The 21708-nt window shown below is 39.9% G+C and overlaps 1 protein-coding gene and 1 pseudogene across 1 annotated transcript in view; one reads left to right on the top strand and one right to left on the bottom strand.

The window, feature by feature from the left end:
• TMEM255B (transmembrane protein 255B) overlaps positions 1-21708 on the top strand; it is a 114208-nt gene that overhangs the window by 81738 nt on the left and 10762 nt on the right. The window lies entirely within an intron of this gene.
• On the bottom strand, positions 11669-12504 carry LOC119507150 (annotated as a pseudogene).

The following is a 21708-nucleotide window of genomic DNA, read 5'->3' as shown; positions in this document are numbered from 1 at the left end:
CAGTATTTTACCACTGAGTATGATGTTAGCTGCATTTTTTCATATATGTCCTTTATCATGTTGAGGAAGTTTCCTTCTATTCCTATTTTTTGAAGTGTTTTTATCAAGAAAGGATGCTGGATTTTGTCAAATGCCTTTTCTGTGTCAATTGAAATGATGTGGTTTTCCCTCTTTGATTTGGTAATGTGATGTATTACATTAATGTATTTTCTTGTGTTGAACCACCTTGCATAACTGGGATAAAACCCACTTGATCATGGTGTATAATTCTTTTAATGTGCTGTTGGATTTGATTTACAAGTATTTTTTTGAGGATTTTTGCATCTATATGCATTAGAAAAATTGGTCTGTAATTTTCTTTTCTTGTAGTATCTTTGTCTTGCTTTGGTAATAGGGTGATGTTGGCTTCATAGAATGAGTTTTTGCAAGAGTTTGAGCAGGATTGCTATTAATTCTTCTTGTAATGATTGGTAGACTTCATCTCCATAGCCATCTAGTCCTGGTCTTCTCTTTTTTTTGGAAGATTTTGTTGACTGATTCAATCTCTTTACTTGTAATTCATCTGTTGAGAGGTTCTATTTCTTCTAGAGTCATTGTAGGTTATTTGTGTGGCTCTAGGAATTTGTCCATTTCATCTAAGTTGTCTACTTTTTTGACATACAGTTGTTCATAGTAGCCTCTTAGATCCTTTTTATTTCTGTGGGATCAGTAGTTAAGTCACCCCTCTCATTTATGATTTTATTTATTTGCATATTTTCTCTTTTCTTCTTTGCAGTCTAACTAAGGGTTTGTCAATTTTATTGACCTTCTCAAAGAACCAACTTTTGGGTTTGTTAATTCTCTTTTAAGTTTTTCAGTTCTCAACTTTATTTATTTCTACTCTAATCTTTGTGATTTCCTTCCTTCTGGAGAGGACTTTCCCAAGTCAGCATTTCCCAGTAAAAACAGGGCCAGGGATCCATGAAGGAGGCACAGGCCCGCTCCAAAGAGCCCTGGGGAGAGTGTCAAGAAAGATGCCCCAAATCATTTTGGCAGCTCCCCAAAGCTGTGCTTTTCTGGCCTCCCCAGCTGATGTCACTCTTCAGCAAAATGTTCCCCACAGCTCAAGGATACCCTGTGTCTTTAAACCTCCACTGCTCTGTCCCTTTTGGGGTTAGGGTTGAAACAGTGGCCAAAGGGTCCCTGTCCATTGCAGGCTAAAACAGCAGCTCAGAGCCGGGATCCAGCAACCAAATTCACCTATCAAAAGCTGTGATCAGTGCTTGGCTGTGGGCCCCCTCACCACCTGTTCTTGGGGAAGAGGACTTCCACATCCCTCTCTGTCTACAGCAGTCAGTCATCCAGTGACCTGCCTCCAAGGTGGCCTGCTTCAAGAGTGGCTTAAGGGCAGTGGCAGCCACTGCAGAGCAAGCTACTAACAGTTCTTTAATGCAGTTTCTCAGCCTCTTTGTCCCACTCTTCCCTTGAAGCTGTACAGTGTTTCCCTGGCCTCTGGAGCCCTAGAACAGTTGTTTCAGACAGTTCCTACCTGTTCTCTAGCTGTTTATGGAGGAATAGTGAGTCCTGGGGCTCTATATTCCACCATCTTCCCCAGAAGTCCTCTCATTTGGTGTTTTTTTTAGATCATTTTCTAGCAGGGCAGCCCTGTGTTAGACTGGTCACATCCTTCTATTAGAGCTTCAATATTAACTGCAAAGAATGTTCAGCCTCTCTTCTTGCCTCTTTTAAAGTGTACTGTCTCTGGTCCCAGCTTTTGCTCTTCTTTATTATTACATACACCCACCATATCAGAAATGCTGAATGTTTTGTAAAGTGCACAGAGTCCTGCAGTGTGTGTTGCTCCCCAGTGTCTGTTGTGAAAGAGTGATATCATTTCTATTCAGGTTGTGGGGGTGACTACTGGCTTTTGGTTTGTTTGGTTTTGGAGGGGATGAGGTGAGTTGGGGTGGGAAACTTACCTTGGATTTAGATGGCAAAAGCACAGCCTTTTGTTACATATTTCCAAGAAGATGGTCCTCCCCAAGTACTTAAAGACCCTTTACTCTTGGTGGTTTCTTGTCTCTTACTGTTCCACGTACCCCTTAATTATCTCACCTTTCTCCCCTAACCCTGCTGTAATTTGCCTGGGGTAAAAAGCTGTTTTTTTTTTTTTTTTTTTTGCTTTCTTGTCAGGGTTTTATAATCATTTAATGCTTGCTACATACAGTTGAACTTGTTAAAGGCATTGGAGTGACCATCTTATTGAGATGTTATCTTTGTACCTTTATATGAATTAATATTTAGTAGATTTTATTATAATTTTTTCAGGATCTTAGGCAATATAAGGGACCATGTTGCAGTTGAATAGCTATATTCTCAAGTCAGTTGATATTAGGTAGGCAAGTTAATTAAGTGCCATGTGCCTCAGTTTTCAACTTGGTAAAATAAGAACAATAATATCTGTCAAATCATCTCCATAGGGTGATTCAGGGATCCTAGGGGAGTGAGGGGTGGGTGGTAGGTGGAAGGTCTTTGTATAATACTTTATGCCTATAAAAGTTAAAAGCACTGAACAACTGTAATCATGTAAGGGATTGTTCTATATACATTTTATGATTAGTGAGTTGGAAATGGCAACTATAAAATATGGTTGCCCAATTTGCGATGACTTGTCCTTCTGTAAACATCACCCATTTGGGAGCTGGAATGATTTGTTTTTCAGTTCTTTCAGTGGTGTGTGTTTTGGATGTTATGTGTGAAGTTCTTCAGGTGATGAGAGGCAAACACAGTCTGACAGCCAAGAATGAATGAAAGGTCAGCTTTATTAGGTCAGAGGGCCTGGAAGGGGAGAGGGGAGAATGAGGGCAGTGGGGGGTCTGGGGTTTACCTAACATGGGCTCCCACAAGGGTCAGTGGGAAGAAGAGGAGGGCCAGGGGAGAAGAAATGGATCTGGGCTCTCGCCTTGCTTGTGACCCAGAGAGAAGGAGTGGGGTTCTCCCATGGATGCGTCACATTGGCAGCTTTAAACCGTGCAGCATGAAGGGCAGAAGCAGCAAGGGCCATTTGAGGAAGCTGAGGGTAGCTCTTATCATCCAGATACGGAGGTGTGTGCCACTCTAGTTGTGGTTACACCCAGGGCATGGCTGACTACGGTGGTTGCTCAAAAGGGGAACTTATGACTAGTCCAGGCAAGGTGGTGAGGCACCAAATATAGTTTATTTTATGCCATTTACAGTCCACCCTATTTTGCCTTGGCATCGTTTTCCAAGATGGCTATGGCCTGTGTGTAATGAAGAGGTGATATTTTGCGTCCTGTCATTTTCACCTAGTTATAAGTTCCCCTTTTGAGTGACCACCCCAATCTGCAACCAGCAAGGCATGTACCCCCATATGGTCTGGATGGTAAGAGCTGCCTTGGCTCCTCTGAATGGACCCTGCTGCTGCTTCTCCAAATGGCCCTGTTTTGGTTTGCCAAAGCTGCCAAAATGCAGTATACCAGAAATGGATTGGCTTTTGCAATGGGGGTTTGTTTGTTCACAAATTTATAGTTCTAAGGCCATGAAAATGTCCAAATTAAGGCATCAAGAGGTAGATACCTTCTCTGAGGAAAGACTGATGGCATCCAGGGTTCCTCTGTTACTTGGGAAGGTGCATAGCTGGCTCTGCTGAACCTTCTTACCCAGGTTTAGTGTCTTATTTCAGTGGCTTTCTCCAAAGTGTCTCTGGGCTTCTGCCTCAGCTCTTGTGGGTCCTTGCTTGTTTTTCCAGGGTGCAAACTCTGGATTACATATCTTAGTTTTTCTGCAAAATGTCTCTCTCAACTTCTCTCTTGGCTTCTCTGCTTGTTTCTCCCAGGGCATTTCTCTTCCAACAATCTCTAAGCGTCTGGGTTTGTGTTGGCTCTGAACTTTCTCTCTCTGTCTCCCTGAGCTCTCTTAAGGACTCCAGTAAACTAATTAAGACCCATCTTGAATGGGTGAGGTCACATCTCCGTGGAAACAACCTAATCAAAAGATTCCACCCACAATAAGTCTGCACCCACAGGATTGGATTAAAAGAACATAGTCTTTTATGGGCTACATAATCGATTCAAACGAGCACAGACCCCTTGCCCTTATGAGCTGTGTAATTTGCTAACAAGGCCTTTATATCCATATTGCTTGGACAGTAAGACTCTGCCCTCAGCTTTCTCAATGGCCTTTGCTGCTCCAGCTTTTTGCACTGTATAGTTAGAAACTTTCAATCCCCAGGATCTGTGGGAAAGCCATATCCCTCCGCTCTGGGTCACAAGAAAGGCAAGAGCCCAGGACCCACATGGGTTCTTTTCTCCCCTCCCCTGCATTCTACTAACTCTCACAGGAGCCTGGGTTTCTTAAGTCCTGGGCCCCTCCACCTCCCTCATTCTCTCTTCTCCGTCTCCAGGCCTTTTATCTCACAAAGCTGTCCTTTCATGCATTCTTGGCTGGCTGGCAATCTGTGTTTGCGCCCCATCATTTGAAGAACTTCCACATAAAATATATACTTTGCTCCAGGCTTGTGTTATTTATTTTTGGAAAGATAATTGAACTATGTGGTCCTGACTCTGCTTGTTCTGTTATTAGAACAGAAAGCATATCCCTTAATCCAAATCTGATTTCTCATCCCTCGACTAAATTAATGAAATCAGTACATTGCTTTGATGTTGAACTGTCACAACCTGTCCTTGAATCTATTTCCTTAAATATTTATTGAGGGCCTCACATGTGCTTGGGGGGCACAAAGATTAATAAAACATGGTCCTTTTCTTGCTTTCCAGTGTTCTCATCATGCTTGTTGGGTAACTATTCAAAAGGTCTTTAAAAAAAAAATTCCATTTCTGCCCTCAGAACACTGTTTCTGTGAGCGACCACCCTAGAAAGAGACATTTATTTGTGGCATAGTATTAAGCACACTGAACTTAAGGTCAGAAGGTAGGGACTTGAATATCATGCTGTGTGATCTTGATCAAGTTGTTACTCCAGTTAGTCTGTTTCCTTTCATTAAAAACATGGGTAAAGATGTCTGATGCCAATGCAAGGTGTTGGTGGTGGGGTGATGTATGGGAATCCTGTATTTTATGCATGATCATTCTGTAAACCCACAACTTCTTTAATAAAGAAAACAAAATGTGTTACTTGCTGAAAAAAAAAAAAAGGAGTTAAGCTGCCCTCACAAAGCCACTGTGAGGATGAACGAGGTAACACATCATCAAGCCCCCAGTATAGGACTTGACTCAGAGCTGGGGTCCAATAAATGATAGTTCAGTATTAATAATAACAAGAATAACTCCAAATGGCATGTCTGTGGCTGTCACGCAAACCCATTTCTTTTTCTCTTAATGGAGATGGAGAACAACTGATGAATATAATTTTTGTGAGAGTTGTCAAAATAAGATTGTTATTAATATTATCACTTTCCCTACTAAAGTGAATAGAGGCAGTTCCCAATACACAGGAAAATAATTTCTAATAACGTAATTCCTCATGTCTTTCCCCTTCCATTGCAGTCTTGAGAACAGTCATACCAAAATAAGGGGGAAAGAGGAAGGATCGGAAAATCTGTAGGTTTTGAAGTGAACAAGGGGGAAAAGACAGAACTGGCTTAAGAGGCTGCATCTCAGGGGAAACCCTTTCTTTAACTAAAAAAACAAGTCCTTCCTTGTAGTATGTCAGCTGCCTCAGCTCTTAAATAAGACGGGGGATGGGGGATAAGCAGGTTTTTAAAAGTTCTTATTATTTGGAGGTGAAGTGGTTTTGAATGTGACACTTTGGGGTAGAGGATGGCAGCTCTGCCCGGGTCCCACAGGTAAGAGAAGTTGGGAGGACATGGGAAAGGAGGAGGAAGGGAGCCCCAAAGAATCTTCACCTGGTTTGAAAGTCTCGTACAAAGCTTACATTCTACCATTGGGGTGTGGCAGAATAAACAAAGTTATGTCAGATGGTGGTAAGTGATGAAAGATAAAATAGGAGGGAGGGACAGAGAGTGAGGGGAAGAAGGCTTTTACCTGGTGGTCAGGGAGACTCTCTGAGGAGGTGGCATTGAGCAGACACCTGCATGGAGTGAGGACGCAAACCATTATGATTCCTGGAGCAAAAGTGGCCTGGCACAAAGAATGCTCATGAGGTACAGTGGTGCTGTCACTGGGAGGGGAATAGCTGTGACCTTTATTCTGGAAGAGAAGAGAATAGATCTCTTTCCATAGATCTTTGCTGAACCATAATTGCTATTTGCCAATTAAACCAGACAACATTCTCCTAGAGGATTTTAGAGTGTGTTTTATGGAGAAGTTCAGAGTCCTCCTATATATGTCCCTTTTTAAAATGTTCATTTCCATGTAAAAATGCAACAATTAAATTATCAGGAGAAGGAAACATGAAATGGCCCACTAACCCCTTTAACAAGACTTTCCCTGATGGTTCCTGATGGGATTCCCCTCACATTCTGAGCACATGCCTTATAATCAAGCCAGAAGGATGACTGACTGGTTTTTAGAAGCAGTCAACAGAATCTGAGACCCAGTGTGCTTATATAATCAAGACCTGGCAGTCAACATCAAGCCATAACATACATTATAATCATGCAAGGCAAAGAAAAAATCAGATTTAATAAGCAACTAAATGTATAATTGTAGCAAGCACTATTGCAATGGTCAGTATCACTTTCCTACGTGGAACTTCAAAATCATGTCTGCATATAATGGCAAGACAGAATTCAGATGTTTAAAAAAAATGGAAAGCAAATAAAATGGAAGTTTGAGTGAGTATTTCTGAGCAATGGCTCCTGGATTGTGTTGGTGTTAGAAACTCCCTCCCCGGCCTGCCTGTACCCCCACTGCAGCCAGCCTGAATTGGTCAATTGGTTTGTCCCCACCCCTACCCCGGGTAATCCTGAATCATTGCACCCACCTAGTTCCTCAGCCAAACTGGACTTTTCTCCCCTCATCCTAATGAAGGATTAATTTGCTAGAATTAATTTTGATTAATTTTGAATTAACTTTTCATCCCTAAATTTTTCATCCCCCAATTTGCACCCTAAGCTAACTCTTCCTTTCCCATGAAATGTACACAGAAGAGGATACAAGGTGGGGAAACAGACCTGGAAATTGGGAGGCTGTTTCCAGTTACTTGTGTTTTCTGACGTGCTTTTACTGATATTCACACATCTGGTGTGGCCCACCTGGGAGGTTCTTGGTGGGGATACCCCTGCATTTTAATGGACTAGATTTCTTTTTTTAAGGTTCAGTCCCCTTCAAAATAGTCAGTAGACTTGGTCAAATGTTTTTAATTAGAATATATCCAAAGAAAGGAGCAGAGAAGGAGTTATTGGCTATCTTGACAGACTCCTCTCGACTGAGCAGTGGTACCCAAAGCTAAATACTTTTATAGAGAAATGGTGTGCCCATTTGAGAACTTTTTGATAGTGAAGTAACTTTATCCTCACTCCAACCATGTAGGTCATGACACATGCAGATTTTGGGGTAATTAAAAAACTTTTTAACCAATGTATCAATAATAAAATCTTGAAAGAAATAGTAGTGGAAATAGTGGAATAGTAGTGGAAATAAATATTTCCACTTTTCACATTCTCTTTCATTCTTGCTAAATTGCCTACATGGTTGTAATCCTAGGACATAAGTTATTTTGGGTTTAGATTTTTCTTTCTAACGTGTCTCTACATAGTCTTATGCTGCCTTAAATCTTTTTGGAATGAGCTGGGATATAATTTTTTTTTCAATCCTTACACTTTTAAATTATGATTTCATGGATTGCATATAACTCCTCCCCATGCTAGACATCTTTCTCTATCACAGATAATACTATAATGAATAACTCCTTTTGTTGAATTATCTCCTCAGGATAAAATTTTAAGGGTGAGATTCTAGCATCAAAAACCAAAAAATGTTACGACTCTTTATAATATCCCTCCTTTGCTGTCCTAAAGATTTGTAAATGCATACTGCAATATAGTCCTCTAAACCTTTTTCATGGTTGAAAAAAAAATGATAATATTTGACTCAGGGATAATATGGAAGAGATGCTTATGTCTAGAGGCATTGGCCAGGGTAGCTTTGGCTACTCTGTATGGGGCAATTACATAATATGTTTACCTTCCTGTAAACCTTCTGGAGAGAGTACAACTGTCAGGAAATTCTGGTGAAATGGACCAAACAGCACAGATATTTGAGTCAAAGACCTAGATTTAAATTCTGAGCTCGGGCCACTTGCTGTTCATTGGGTTCCTCTAAACCCAATTTCCATTTTTGTGATGGGGATCATTTTTATCTCATAGGATTGGGATTGAGGATTAAATAAAATAATGTATGCCTCCTCTTTCTGGGCTACTCCATGTTATCAGTCTTTTAATTGAAATGAGATGTGTACATTTCGGGAAACCAATGGACAGATTCTGAGCAGAACACTCTTACCCCTGTGTCTGATGGCGGCATCTTTGACCGTGCCCCAAGGGAGTACTGCCTGGTGACCTGGGAGGATGACAGTGGGTGTCCCACACTTGTTAAGTTTCTGTAAGCTGCTCAGACAAGGAGGAAGTGGGTAAAAGGAACAAGGCTGGGGGGCAAGGTTGTGGACCAGTGACATTCAGTTACCTGTCATGTCCCTTGTGAAATCCCACTGCAACTTTCTTTGGCTACATCTCAGATACAAAGGTGTGGGTTTCCCCACATCCAGCTAATAAAACCACCAGCTACCCAAGATTCCTAAACTAAAGAGGCATTAGCAGGGGCCTGCAAGTGTCATCTGTCTTCTCTGAGTGCAGATTCACAGCCTATCTCAGAAGGAAAGGGCAAGGGGGTGAGGACATCAATGGTTGTAGCCTATCTGTCTCATCTGTTCCCGTGAGAAGGACAAACCATTCCATGTGGCAGAGCCGGGGGGTGACTCAAGGCCCATTGGGGCATTTTTTTCTGAGGATCCCCCGCATGTATTATGCATAACATTTGCTAAGAGCTCTGTAAATTGTAGCTTGTTTGAACCAGTTCACCATTAACATCAGTGCATTGAGTATTTTTGTAATTTTATTTTTATTCTTAAGTTTCTTAGGCCTTAAAAAATTGTTACCCATCGCTAACATTATGTTAATCTGGGTGAAGTGTATATAGGTCTGCTTTATAGTATTCCTATTCTTACATCTTTTCTGTAAAGTTTGAAATTATTTCCAAACGAAAGTTTTAAAAAGTGCTGGTACTATGGATTTTTACAAATTCCTTGTTGCCAGAAACAGTAAAGGGTCAATGAACTGCCAAATAGACAATTTTAATTTCCCAAGTCAGGAAATTTAAAATGACAGCTTGCAGCTTTTGTGATCTGTCTTCCACCCATCTTGGTTATTGGCTAAGGACAAACATCCCATTAAAAACTGATTACTTATAGAATCCTATCCTGCAGGAGGTAAAATCTAAAGTCTGTTTCTGATATAAATGTGCTTTTCTCCCTTTATTGCTTAGAAAATCAGTTTTCAGCTTTCTTCTTGTTGCACATGGTCAGTGTTCGCAGGATTGGGTTGTTCTTTCAAATGTATTGTCTCTACATATGGAAGGGAGGAAATGAAAGAAAATAGAGAGGAACTGACTGAGTTATACGGTTGAAAATATGCAAACCTGTTGACTCTCCAGGGGAATGGCTACTGCTTAACGATGATAAATGTGATCAACTGAATGCCCTCTTCTTCAAACTTGTGACTGACATTGGATACCATTTCCATTTCCATAGAGCTTTCATAGATATTAGCTTCATAGGAGGATACCCCTGTTAGGTATCCATTTTCTTCTTTTTCATTTGAGGAAAGAGAGGGTCAAGTTAAATCACTTGCCCAAGTTACTAATTGGTAAAGGCATTCTTAGAAATTACTTCAAGTTTGGCCCCAGAGCAATGCTGCTTTAAATTAAGAAATAAACCAGCAAGGGTCTCTTTCCACAGAAGTAAGGAATTGCTAGCAGATAAAATATTTAATCAGATATCTTCAGTGACATGCATCTGTTTCATTGGCCTTCACACTCAGCTCAGTAAACCAGCCCTCTTCTCAAATGCTTTTAAGAAGAATCTTGAATATTTAATAGACTAATGTGTCTTTCAAAGCAGATAGCACCCAATCTTTCAAATAAATGCAAACAAAAAGTGCATCTGGCAAAATAAATTATTCCAAAGAGTGATAGTGAACAAAATCTCACTGGTGAAAACACTTTTGTAATTGTATTTGCTCTTCATTTAAGAGTGGGGCTGTGAGAAACTGCTACAATGAACACCTTTGATCCATTCAGAAGCAGTAAAGGGAAGGTCAGTTTTCAGAGGTGATTAGGAAATCAAGTGAATATGAAGAATATATTTCAGTCTTCAGGTCATTCTGAAGACACACTGACATTATATAGGATTTATCTCTTGCTTCCCATTGCTGAGATTCATTTTTCGGAAATAGGAATGCATGGGTCTTCCTCTAGAGGGCACACATAGTCTGCTTAATCCACAGCAAGGAACAGTTCCTTGTTCTGTAGTCCCATCTCCCTCCTATTTGACCATTGTAATTATATGAACTTCAAAATGTGTTATGTTAAAAAGAAATTTTTTTTCTAAAATAGAGACTACTTGTTTTTCATTCTCTTAAATCAACTCCATTACAGTTTCTGCTTGTTGTTAGGTGTCAGGCTTCTTCATCACCCCCAAACTCTTCATGTGCACACACACACACACACATACACACATGCACACACACACACTCTTGCCAAAGACTTTAATGAAAAGTTTTTCACTTTGGCTGCTTGGTTACTCATTATTTGAAGACCTCTAAATGACTGACTTTTTATTTTTTAACTTGAAACAAATTTTTCTTACACAAAGCTTTGTCAAATAATTGGCTATTTCTCTTTGTACACAATTATTCTTACTCTTCTCGGAAAGGCTGCTTCTTAACTTCTCATCTAGTGATGGCAAGCACTAAAATCCTGATTTTAACAGAATCAGTAATAATGCCTCAGTGATTTAAGTTGAAATCATGGCTCTTGTACCCAGTATCAGTAATGTACAAATGTTTTTTTATTCAAAAATTATCTGCAGGCATGGACATTGACAGCAGTAAACCATTATATATTGTCAACTGAAACCATTAACTGATGATTATAGAGATTTTCTTGCATCAGCCATTTCTTCTGTCATTTTCTTCAAATGGGTTTCTTAAGTTATTGGTGAGAAACACTGCCTTGAGCTTCCCATCACAGTTCATTAATTATGGTAAAGCAGTATTCTAGGAATTAGAACATGGCACCTCCCATACCACCCATTCTGCCCATTGCAGGGTCCTTCTCTTCTTTAGGAATTTCTGTGACTACAACTTCTGCTGTGGTTAACAGGGAGACCACCCCAGCAGCATCCAATAAAGCAGTTCTTACAACCTTAGTTGGATCAATAATTCCTTTTTCCACCATATTCACAAAATCTCCAAGCATTGCATCAGAGCCAACTTCTGAGGAACTTTGTATAATTTTCCCAACTATCAACAATCCTTCGACACCTGCATTCTTAGCAATGGTCATTGCAGGAATTTTTGAGTGTTCTGTTAATAATTTCTATACCAAATTTTGATCTTCATTAGCTGGAGTTAGTGAGTCCAAGGCTGGAATGCATTGAAGCAGAGCACAGCCACCTCCCAGAACAATGCCTTCTTCAACAGCAGCTCATGTAGCATTGAGTACATCTGTAACTCCACCTTTCTTTTCATTCACTTCTGTATCCCTTGTTCCACTGACCTTCAGCACAGCTACTCCATCTGAAAGTTTTTCTAGGCTTTCATTTAATTTTTCCTTTTTCATATTTACTAGTTATGACATCTAACTGCTCAGTGATTTCTTGAATACATTTTTCAATTGAGTCTTGTCCCCTTTCCTTTCAAGAAGATGGCATCATCTTTGGTAACTATGACCTATCCAACTTTTCCCAAATCATGAGACTGAACATCTTCAAGGTTTAGAGACAACCCCTCTTCTCCAAACACTGCTCCACCAGAAGCAATAGCCATGTCTTTAAGCTGTCTCTTTCTTATTGTTTTGGTGACACACAATTTACTACTACAACCTGAAGACCAACTTTCAGTCTATCCAAAACAAATGTACTTAGAACTTCTCCATCAACATCTTCAGCAATTATGACCAAGGGCTTATGGTGAGTATTGGCAATTTCAAGAGCAGATACAATGGATTGGGTGCCAGAAATTTTCTTTTCACTCAACCAAACATAGGCATCCTGGAATTCACATTTCTGAAATACAAAGAAATATAACCCTGACCAAACTTCCTGCCCTTAATAATTTCTAATTTATCATTCAATGTTTTCCATCCTTTATTGTGATGATGCCCTTTCTTCCAACCTTTTTCATTGCATCAGAAATGATGTTGCCAGTTTCTTTGTAGAAATTGTAGCAACCTGGGCAATTTCCTCAGAGGTTGTCACAGGTTTTGACTGCTGCTTAAGTTCGGCAATTACAGCCTCAACAGCTAACATCACACCTCTCCTGATTTCCACTGGATTAGCACCTTTGCTAACCTTCTCAAAGTCTTCCTTGGCAATAGAGCATGCCAGTTCAGTAGCAACAGTGGTGCCATCCCCAGCCTCTTCATTTGTGCTATTGGTAACATCCTGAACAAGTTTAGTGCCAATATTTTTATATTTATCCTTCAAGTCAATTGACTTGCAATGGTCACACCATCTTTTGTTACTTTGGGACTTCCCCAACTCATTCAAGAATCACTGTTCTTTCCTTTGGCCCTGTAGTACTGGTTACAGCATTGGCTAAAAGGTCTACACCTTGAAGCATTAAGTCTTGGGCATCTGCACCGAATTTTACATCTTTGGCATAAGCCTGAGTGATATGCGGAGCCAGTGCCCTTGACACTGGCCTCATCTGGCAAAGCACTGCAGGTAATAGAAGCAGTTGGAGAGGTAGGTTGTCAGCGGCAAGTGAGGGTAAATGACCAACTTTTTTAAAAAATTCAGTTTTATTGAGATATATTCACATACCATATGTGTACAATCAGTTGTTTACAGTACCATCATATAGTTGTACATTCATCACCCCAATCTATTTTTTGAACATTTTCCTTTTACCAGAAAAAATGAAAATGAGAATAAGAAATAAAAGTAAAGAAGAACACCCAAATCACTCCCCCCACCCTATTTTTCATTTAGTTTTTTTGTCCCCATTTTTCTACTCATCCATTCATACACTGGATAAAGGGAGTGTGATCCATAAGGCTTTCACGATCACACTGAATGACCGACTTTTGATATAGCTACTTGGAGGCAAAGTAGTCATGGTCTCAGGACTGAAGAGGAAGGTGAAATCTCTAGGTGTGTAATCCAGGGCACATCTCTAAGCTCTGACACTCAGTCTCTAAGATGAAGATAATACCGTAGGGTTGTGTGGGATTCAATGAGTCTGAAGACAGAAATGTGAGCATTTTGATTTGTAAGTAAACTGTCCTCAGTGCACTGATAAGGTGACTACCCAAAGGTGAATTCTAGGCTGGCTACCTAGACAGTGTTTTATTGAATCCAGACACCACTGATTAAAGACATACAATGATTTTATGTATTGTTGAGGAGCTAAAAAAGATGAATTGTAATTTAAAGATGCCAACAATTAAGATACAAAGTTCAGAGACATTAAAATGTGGGAGAAATGTGCATTTAGATGCAATATGACATATCAGAATATAATTCTCCATAAAAACAATATACCTGCCCACAGAGCCTATTTAGCTCACCATCAATGTCAACTCGAGGGTGGACTGGGGGACCCTTGAGAGAGGGGCTGCCACACTCATCTTCATATCCCTCGTACCTTCCGTAGTGCCCAGCACACAGTTGGTGCCCGATAAATGTTTGTGAAGACCTGAAACATAAATTGATTGTCAAAGGACTGCGTGTTCCTATGACCACAGGAAATGTTCACTCATTTTCAGGCTACATTTTAGCCACTAGGTTTTAATATTTATTTGAACAACTTTTACCTTTAGCGCTTTCTCTTCCTTCTCTCGGTAACTGAGCTCTTTTATGCCTGAAGGTGAAGACAGAGGTAGCGTTGGACTCTGGGAGGCAGCCTTGTGAACCATAACGTGAGCATTTGCCTGCTGCCTCTTTAATGACACTTCATTCCTCCTGGTTATACATCAACACCCTCTTCAGGGAAGCTTCAGCACCGCCCTGAGAACAGATGCCCTCTCTCCCCGCTGTCTTTTGCTGATTTGCTGCCTTGAAAATCATGTCCATTTTTATGCCTTTTCTCTCCAACTTGATTGGAAGTTTTTGAAGGCAGAGCCCATATTTTCTAACTTTTGTACTCTTTCCCCAAGACATGTGGTAGGTTTCAAATATGGGTGGTTGGATTGAATTGTAATGAATGTCAGGTTGGTAGTTAGAGTATGTAGGTGCTGGAGCTCCACTCTGCCACTTGCTTTTTGTGTGATTTCCAGAACTTACTACCTTTCTGAGCTTTGGTTTGCTTGTCTCAAAATGAGAGACCAAACAGGATCTGTGGTTTTCTGTTGTGCTTCTGTAGCGTTTGAGGGAAGCCCTGGCTATTAACTGTGCAGACAGGGTACAACCCCCAGGAAGGGCAGAGATCCTCCACCTCTCTTGGCAGCCAGAGTAGTTCTTCCATCTGATTTTTATTTGGGGTTTCTGTTTAATATTTTATTTGAAGAAAAGGTCCTGTTGTTTTAAAATTTTTTTGAAAATCACTAGACTACATGATCTTGGAGGTCCCTTCCAGCTCAGGTAATGTTAACCTGCCTCCCACAAGCAATTCTGGCAAGTTCCTGATTTCTTAATATCTATTTGCCCTGGAGTGCTGATGGGTGTTTCCAGAAAAGGCTGGTCTGGGTCTTTCCAAATGAGTGGCTGTTTCAGGAATGCACCTGCTGATGTACAGGACCCCCACCCCAGGAAAGTATTCTACTTTCTGTCTTTGTGAATTTGCTTATTCTAGGCATTTTATATATGTGGAATCATAAAATATTTGTCCTTTTGTGTCTGCTTTTTTGCTCAGTATAATGTTTTCAAGGATGAGGGTTGCATGTATCAGAACTTCCTATTTATGGCTGAATAATATTTCATTGTATGTATATACCGCATTGTTCATCCATTCATCCATTGGTGGACACTTGAGGTGTTTACACCGTTTGGGTATTGTGAATAATGCTGCTAAGGACACTGGTGTACAAGCACCTGTTTGAGTCCCTGGTTTCAGTACTTTTGGGCATAAACCTGGGAGTGAAACTGCTGGGTCACACGGTAATTCTGTGTTTAACTTGAGGCACCACCAAGCTGTTTTCAACAGCAGCAGCACCACTTGACATTCTCAGCAACAAAGCACAAGTGTTCCAGTTCTCACATCCTTACCAAGACTTGTTCTTTCCTGTTTCTTTTTTTTTTTTTTTAAATAATAGCTATCCTAGTGAGTGTGATTTAAAGCAATATTTCATCAAAGGCAAAGTAAGTTCTCTTTTAGAATCTGTCAACCAACTCAGTGTATTGATTGATGCCAAAAGAAGAAAGCTCTGATTGTGAAATTTCAGACAACAGCAAGCCAGGTAGGGGAATCTCTGTGAGTGACTGTGTGTGTGTGTGTGTGTGTGTGTGTGTGTGTATGTGTATGTGGCTGGGGGTTGTGGGGAGAAGGAGAGAGAGATGGAACAAGGAAGGAGGCAGCACTTTCCTAGCACCTCTGATACCAAACTCAGGTATCTAGTTATAAACCTTTTTCTCAGTAGGGCACAAAGAGCTGGTGGTTTGTTGCAAAGGATTGAAACTACAACAGGTTCTGTCTTCCTGAGAGAGGGAGCTTCTTCCTTGGGTTGCTTCATGGAAGGCAGCCTGAGGTTGAAGTCCCTACCCTACTCCAAGTCCCAAAACCACTACACCCTACTGGTCTGTGCAGTCAGTTTTTCCAGTTCTTATCTTCCTCTCAGCTCAGAGAAATTACCTTTAAAATCAATTATGTTTCCCAAGTAGAAAAATATCTTCCATCTCATACTTCAAGAGTAAAAATGCTAAGTTGTGTTTATCCCTCAGCTCATATCTTGTTCCATTGACTGATGGGATTTATTGAAGCGAGTCATCCTTGGCAGGCATGGTAGAAATACCATTAAATATAATTCTGGCTTCCTTACTCCAAATAGGCCAGAAACTTTGTGAACTATAATGTCAGCTCCCAGGTAATCAAGGTCATTGCTAGCAGGATGGTTTTTCAGCTGAATTAGCCCACCTATCAGTTTTCCACCCAGCTGGACATTCAGTCAGATCCCCTGGCTGGATTGCCCAGGTATATGGGATTTACAGCTCATTATAGGATAAATATGAAATAATGAGGCAGGTGCCACTTAGCCAGGCCTTCAGTTCTAATTCAGGGTGGACTCTCCTCTGGGGGAGCAGTTTTGTGATCACCCCAAAGAGTTTTTAATTTAATTTAATGGCTAATTTTAGGGTCTCTCCAGTGGCTCAGTACCCTTTGTACAAGGCTGACATTCAGAGGGCATGGCGTTCTCTTGCCTGTTTGTGTGTTCGTTTGCTCATTTGTTCATTCATTCCACAATCACTTATTAAAATCCTGCCTTGTGCAGGCCCTCTTTTTGGCACTGGGGATATAATAGGCCAGGGGACAGCAAATTATTTCTGTAAAGGGCCAGAGAGTAAATATTTTAGTCTGTGTGGGCCATATGGTCCCAGTCACAATTACTAAACTGTCATTTTAGTGCAAACGCAGCTGTCGACAGTTTGTTAATGAGTGAGCATGGTTGTATTCCAATAAAATTTTATTCACAAAATCAGGCAGCCATAGTTTGCTGACCTCTGCAACAAAGTTTTAACTATGTTTTAACCAGCTGTATAGTATATTGATTAATATGTTGATTGTCTTAGCATTAATTTATGAGGAACAGTTAATAAATAAAAACCATGTTAAATATATTCCTCTTGAGCATCCACATGGCCAGTTCAAAAATAAGTATTACCCCTTTTCTAGACCAAAATGACATCTTGTGTCTGGGCTTGCTCAAGCCCCAGAGAAGATTAGGGTTATCCTTGGTGAAAGATAATTTCTAGTTTCATCATAAATTAGAAAACTAAGTCTTTGTGGTTTAGCTAAGACTGAATTAGATGCTGGTTTGTATGTAATTCATATTAATTAGAATTATTCATCCTGATTGAATAGTAAAGATTGGACAGAAAATGAAACTGAATCACCAGTGTTAGGGAAAAGATTCATTTAAAAAGTACAAGGTTTATATCAAGGCTTTACCACTGATTTAATGACACTCAGCAAGGGGCAGGTGCTACTCACTCTGAGTTAATTGTGCTCTAGAGTTAATTGGTAAAATATACTCTTAACAGAATCAGGCCAGCGCTTGCACTGGGTTAAATTTACAACAGAAGAAGCATTAAGAGTGACTTCCAGTTGATGGATAGATCTGGTCTCTCTCCCACCCAGATATCAATGCATGTAGTATTTGAAAGGAACAGTCTCCTGTCAAAAGGCATGATTGTAGGCATTAAGAATGAGCAAATATTCACAGGGAACACACCACCTGTGGTAGTTTGAAGGCTCTATATACCCCAGAAAAGGTCATGTTCTTTTAATGCATTCCTGTGGGTATAGAACTATTGTAGGTGGAAACTTTTCATTAGGTTATTTCAACTGAGATGTGACCCACCTCATTCAAAGTGGGTCTTAATCCTATTACCGGAGACCTTTATAAGAGGATAAAACACATACAGATGCTAAGAGATGAAATTAAGAGAAGCTCACAGAGAGAAACCCAGAGTTTAGAGAAGCTGAGAGGAAGCCAATGAAGCTATAAGCTGGAAGCAGCGAAACCCAGGATAGGACAAGCGGATGTCACCATGTGTCTTGCTCTCTGACAGAGGAGCCCAAGCTCACTGCTAAACCATCTTCAAAGAAGGTGTTGTCCTATTGATGCCTTAATTGGGACATTTTGACGGTCTTAGACTGTAAATTTGTAAGCTAATAAATCCCCATTGGTAAAAGCGAGTCATTTTGTCAGCTTTAGCAAACCAAAACCTCATCATAACTTGATTGCTTTTTTTTTTTTTTCATTTTTAAAATTGTCATTGTTCACATACCATACAGTTATCCAAAGATCCAAAGTGTACAATCAACTGCCCCCGCTACCATCATACAACTGCATCCATCACCACAATTAGTTTTTTTTTTTCTTTCAATTTTTAGAACATTTTCATTACTCCAGAAAAGAAATAAAGACAAAAAAAAAAAAGGAAAACTCAAATCCTCCCATTACCCCTAACCACCCCCCATCCATTGTTGACTCATAGTATTTGTATAGTACATTTGTTACTATTGATGAAAGAATGTTAAAATACTACTAACTGTAGTATATAGTTTGCAATAGGTATATATATTTTTCCCTATATGCCCCTCTATTATTAACTTCTAGTTATAGTGTCATACATTTGTTCTGGTTCATGAAAGAGATTTCTAATATTTGTACAGTTAATCATGGACGTTGTCCACCACAAGGTTCACTGTTTTATACATTCCCATCTTTTAACCTCCAAGTTTCCTTCTAGTGACATGCATGACTCTGAGCTTCCCCTTTCTACCACATTCACACACCATTCAGCACTGTTAGTTATTCTCACAATGTGCTGCCATCACCTCTGTTCATTTCAAACATTTAAGTTCAACCTAGTTGAACATTATTCTGCTCATAATAAGCAACCACTCCCCATTCTTTAGCCTCGTTCTATACCCTGGTAACTTATATTTCATGTCTATGAGTTTACATATTATAATTAGTTCATAGCACTGAGACCCTGTAATATTTGTCCTTATGTGTCTGACTTATTTCTCTCAATATAGTGCTCTCAAGGTTTCTTCATCAACCCATTTTTTTTAAAGACTTTTTTTTCCACACACCGAACATTCTGTCTTAAGTAAATAATCGGTAGTTCCCTGTATAGTCACAAATTTATGTATTCACCACCCTCACCACTATCTATATAAGGACATTTCCATTTCTTCCACAAAGCAGGAGGAAGAGTCAAAGAAGGTAGAGAGACAAAAGAAAAAGAAAAAAGAAAGAGAAAAAAAATGACAGCTAGGAAGCAACAACAAAAGGAAAGATAACATTAAACTAAAGTAGAATAGAGTCATACAACATTACCAATGCCAAGAGTCCCATACCTCTCCCTTAGGCCCCCCTCTTATATGCATTTAGCCTTGGTATATTGCCTTTGTTACATTAAAGGAAGCATAATACAATGTTTCTGTTAATTATAGTCTCTAGTTTACATTGATTGTATTTTTCCCTCAATACCTCTCTATTTTTAAGACCTTGCAAGGTTGACATTCATTTGTTCTCCCTCATGAAAAAACATATTTGTATATTTTATCACAGTTGTTGAACACTCTAGGTTTCACTGAGTTATACAGTCCCAGTCTTTATCTTTCCTCTTTTCTTCTGGTGTCCCACATGCTTCTAATCTTCCTGTTTCAACCATATTCATAGTCATCTTTGTTCAGTGTATTTACTTTGCTGTGCTAGCATCACCCAATATTGTGTTCCAAACCTCTCACTCCTGTCTTTTCCTATCTGTCTGTAGTGATCCCTTTAGTATTTCCTGTAGAGCAGGTATCTCATTCACAAACTCTGTCATTGTCTGTTTGTCAGATGATATTTTAAACTCTCCCTCATATTTGAAGGACAGTTTTGCCAGGCGTAGGATTCTTGGTTAGCAGTTTTTCTCTTTCAATATCTTAAATATATCACATCACTTCCTTTTTGCCTCCATGCTTTCTACTGAGAAATCCGCACATAGTCTGATCAAGTTTCCTTTGTATGTGATGGATCACTTTTCTCTTGCTGCTTTCAGGATTCTCTTTTTGTCTTTGACATTTGATAACCTGATTATTAAGTATCTTGGCATAGGCCTATTCAGATCTATTCTGTTTGGGGTATGCTGTGCTTCTTGGATCTGTAATTTTATGTCTTTCCTAAGAGATGGGAAATTTTCATTGATTATTTCCTCTATTATTACTTCTGCCCCTTTTCCCTTTTCTTCTCCTTCTGGGATACCCATGGCATGTACATTCATGTGTTTCATGCTGTCATTTAATTCCTTGAGACATTGCTCATATTTTTCCATTCTTTTCTCTATCTGTTCTTTTGTGTGTAGGCTTTCAGGTGTCTTGTTCTCCAGTTTCTGAGTGTTTTCTTCTGTCTCTTGAGATCTGCTGTTGTATGTTTCCATTGTGTCTTTTGTCTCTTGTGTTGTCCCTTTCATTTCCATAGATTCTGCCAGTTGTTTTTTCAAACTTTTGATATCTACCTTGTGTATGCCCAGTGTTTTCTTTATAGCCTTCATCTCTTTTGCCATATCTTCCCTAAAATTTTTGAATTGATTTAGCATTAGTTGTTTCAATTCCTGTATCTCAGTTGAAGTATAAGTTTGTTCCTTTGAGCCATAGCTTCGTTCTTCTTAGTGTATGCTGTAGTTTTCTGTTGTCTAGGCATCTGGTTTCCTTGGTTACCCTAATCAGATTTTTCCAGACCAGAACAGGCTCAGGTCCCAGAAAGAAGAAATATTCAGTATCTGGTTTCCCTGAGGGTGTGTCACACCCTGTGAGGCCTCAAGCTGACACACCCTGTGAGGCCTCAAGCTGCTGTGCTTTCCTGCCCAACAGGAAAGATAATTTCTAGTTTCATCATAAATTAGAAAACTAAGTCTTTGTGGTTTAGCTAAGACTGAATTAGATGCTGGTTTGTATGTAATTCATATTAATTAGAATTATTCATCCTGATTGAGAGCTGGGGCAGACCCTGAACGAGCTAACAGTTGCAGCCTGTCAGCTAACCACACTCTATGCAGCAGGGCAATGAGTCCTTTCTAGGAGGGAGATCACAAGTGATAAATTTCCATTTTTGTCAGTCCACCCCTTGTGAAATGCAGGTTCATTTCTCCATATATGTTTGGGATATAACTCATCAGGGATCTGGGGGACCTCTCTTCCTGAGTTCTATAATCTCTCTAAGGGCAAAAACTGTATCTTACCTTGGTATCCTTATATTTTAGCACTGTATCTTCTCCATGAATATTGGGGATAGATGGATGGATAGTTGGATATGTGCATGGATGGATAGATGGTTGAATGGATGGATGAGTAGATAAATGGATTGATACATAAATAATGGATGATTGAATGATTTGATGATTGGATGGATGGTTGGATGGTAGGAAAGATGATTGGCTGGTTGAATGGGCAAATGTATTTGTCTGAAATCCTTCTTTCTAGTAGGAAAGGAAGTTTTACTTTTAGGAAAGATGGCAAGGCATCTGTGAAGTACAATTATAGGGGTGTGCCTCAAAAGATCAGTCAACATTTTCCTTCTGCTCCCCCATGTTGACTGAGAGGAAAAAGTGGTGTTAGTCCAACCTGTGGGGACAGATGACTGCTCTCCTGATACATTCTGCTTGCCTGCCTTCTGGACGGGATGAGACTAGATGCTCTGGAATGAGCAGTGGTATTTCCTGCTTTGTATACTCGGTCTGGCATTGCTCTGGTCTGCTCTGGTGCTTTTCCTGTAGACTGGAGAGCCTGTGACAGACAGGTCTAAAACTGCCTCTGACCACTCTTAATTTGAAGATAAAATTATTTCATTACATTTGTGT

This window comes from Choloepus didactylus, chromosome 12 (assembly GCF_015220235.1).
Source record: "Choloepus didactylus isolate mChoDid1 chromosome 12, mChoDid1.pri, whole genome shotgun sequence".
Classification (NCBI taxonomy): Eukaryota; Metazoa; Chordata; class Mammalia; order Pilosa; family Megalonychidae; genus Choloepus; species Choloepus didactylus.
Note: the sequence above shows the minus strand (reverse complement) of the source record. Positions and strands in the feature narration are given on the sequence as shown.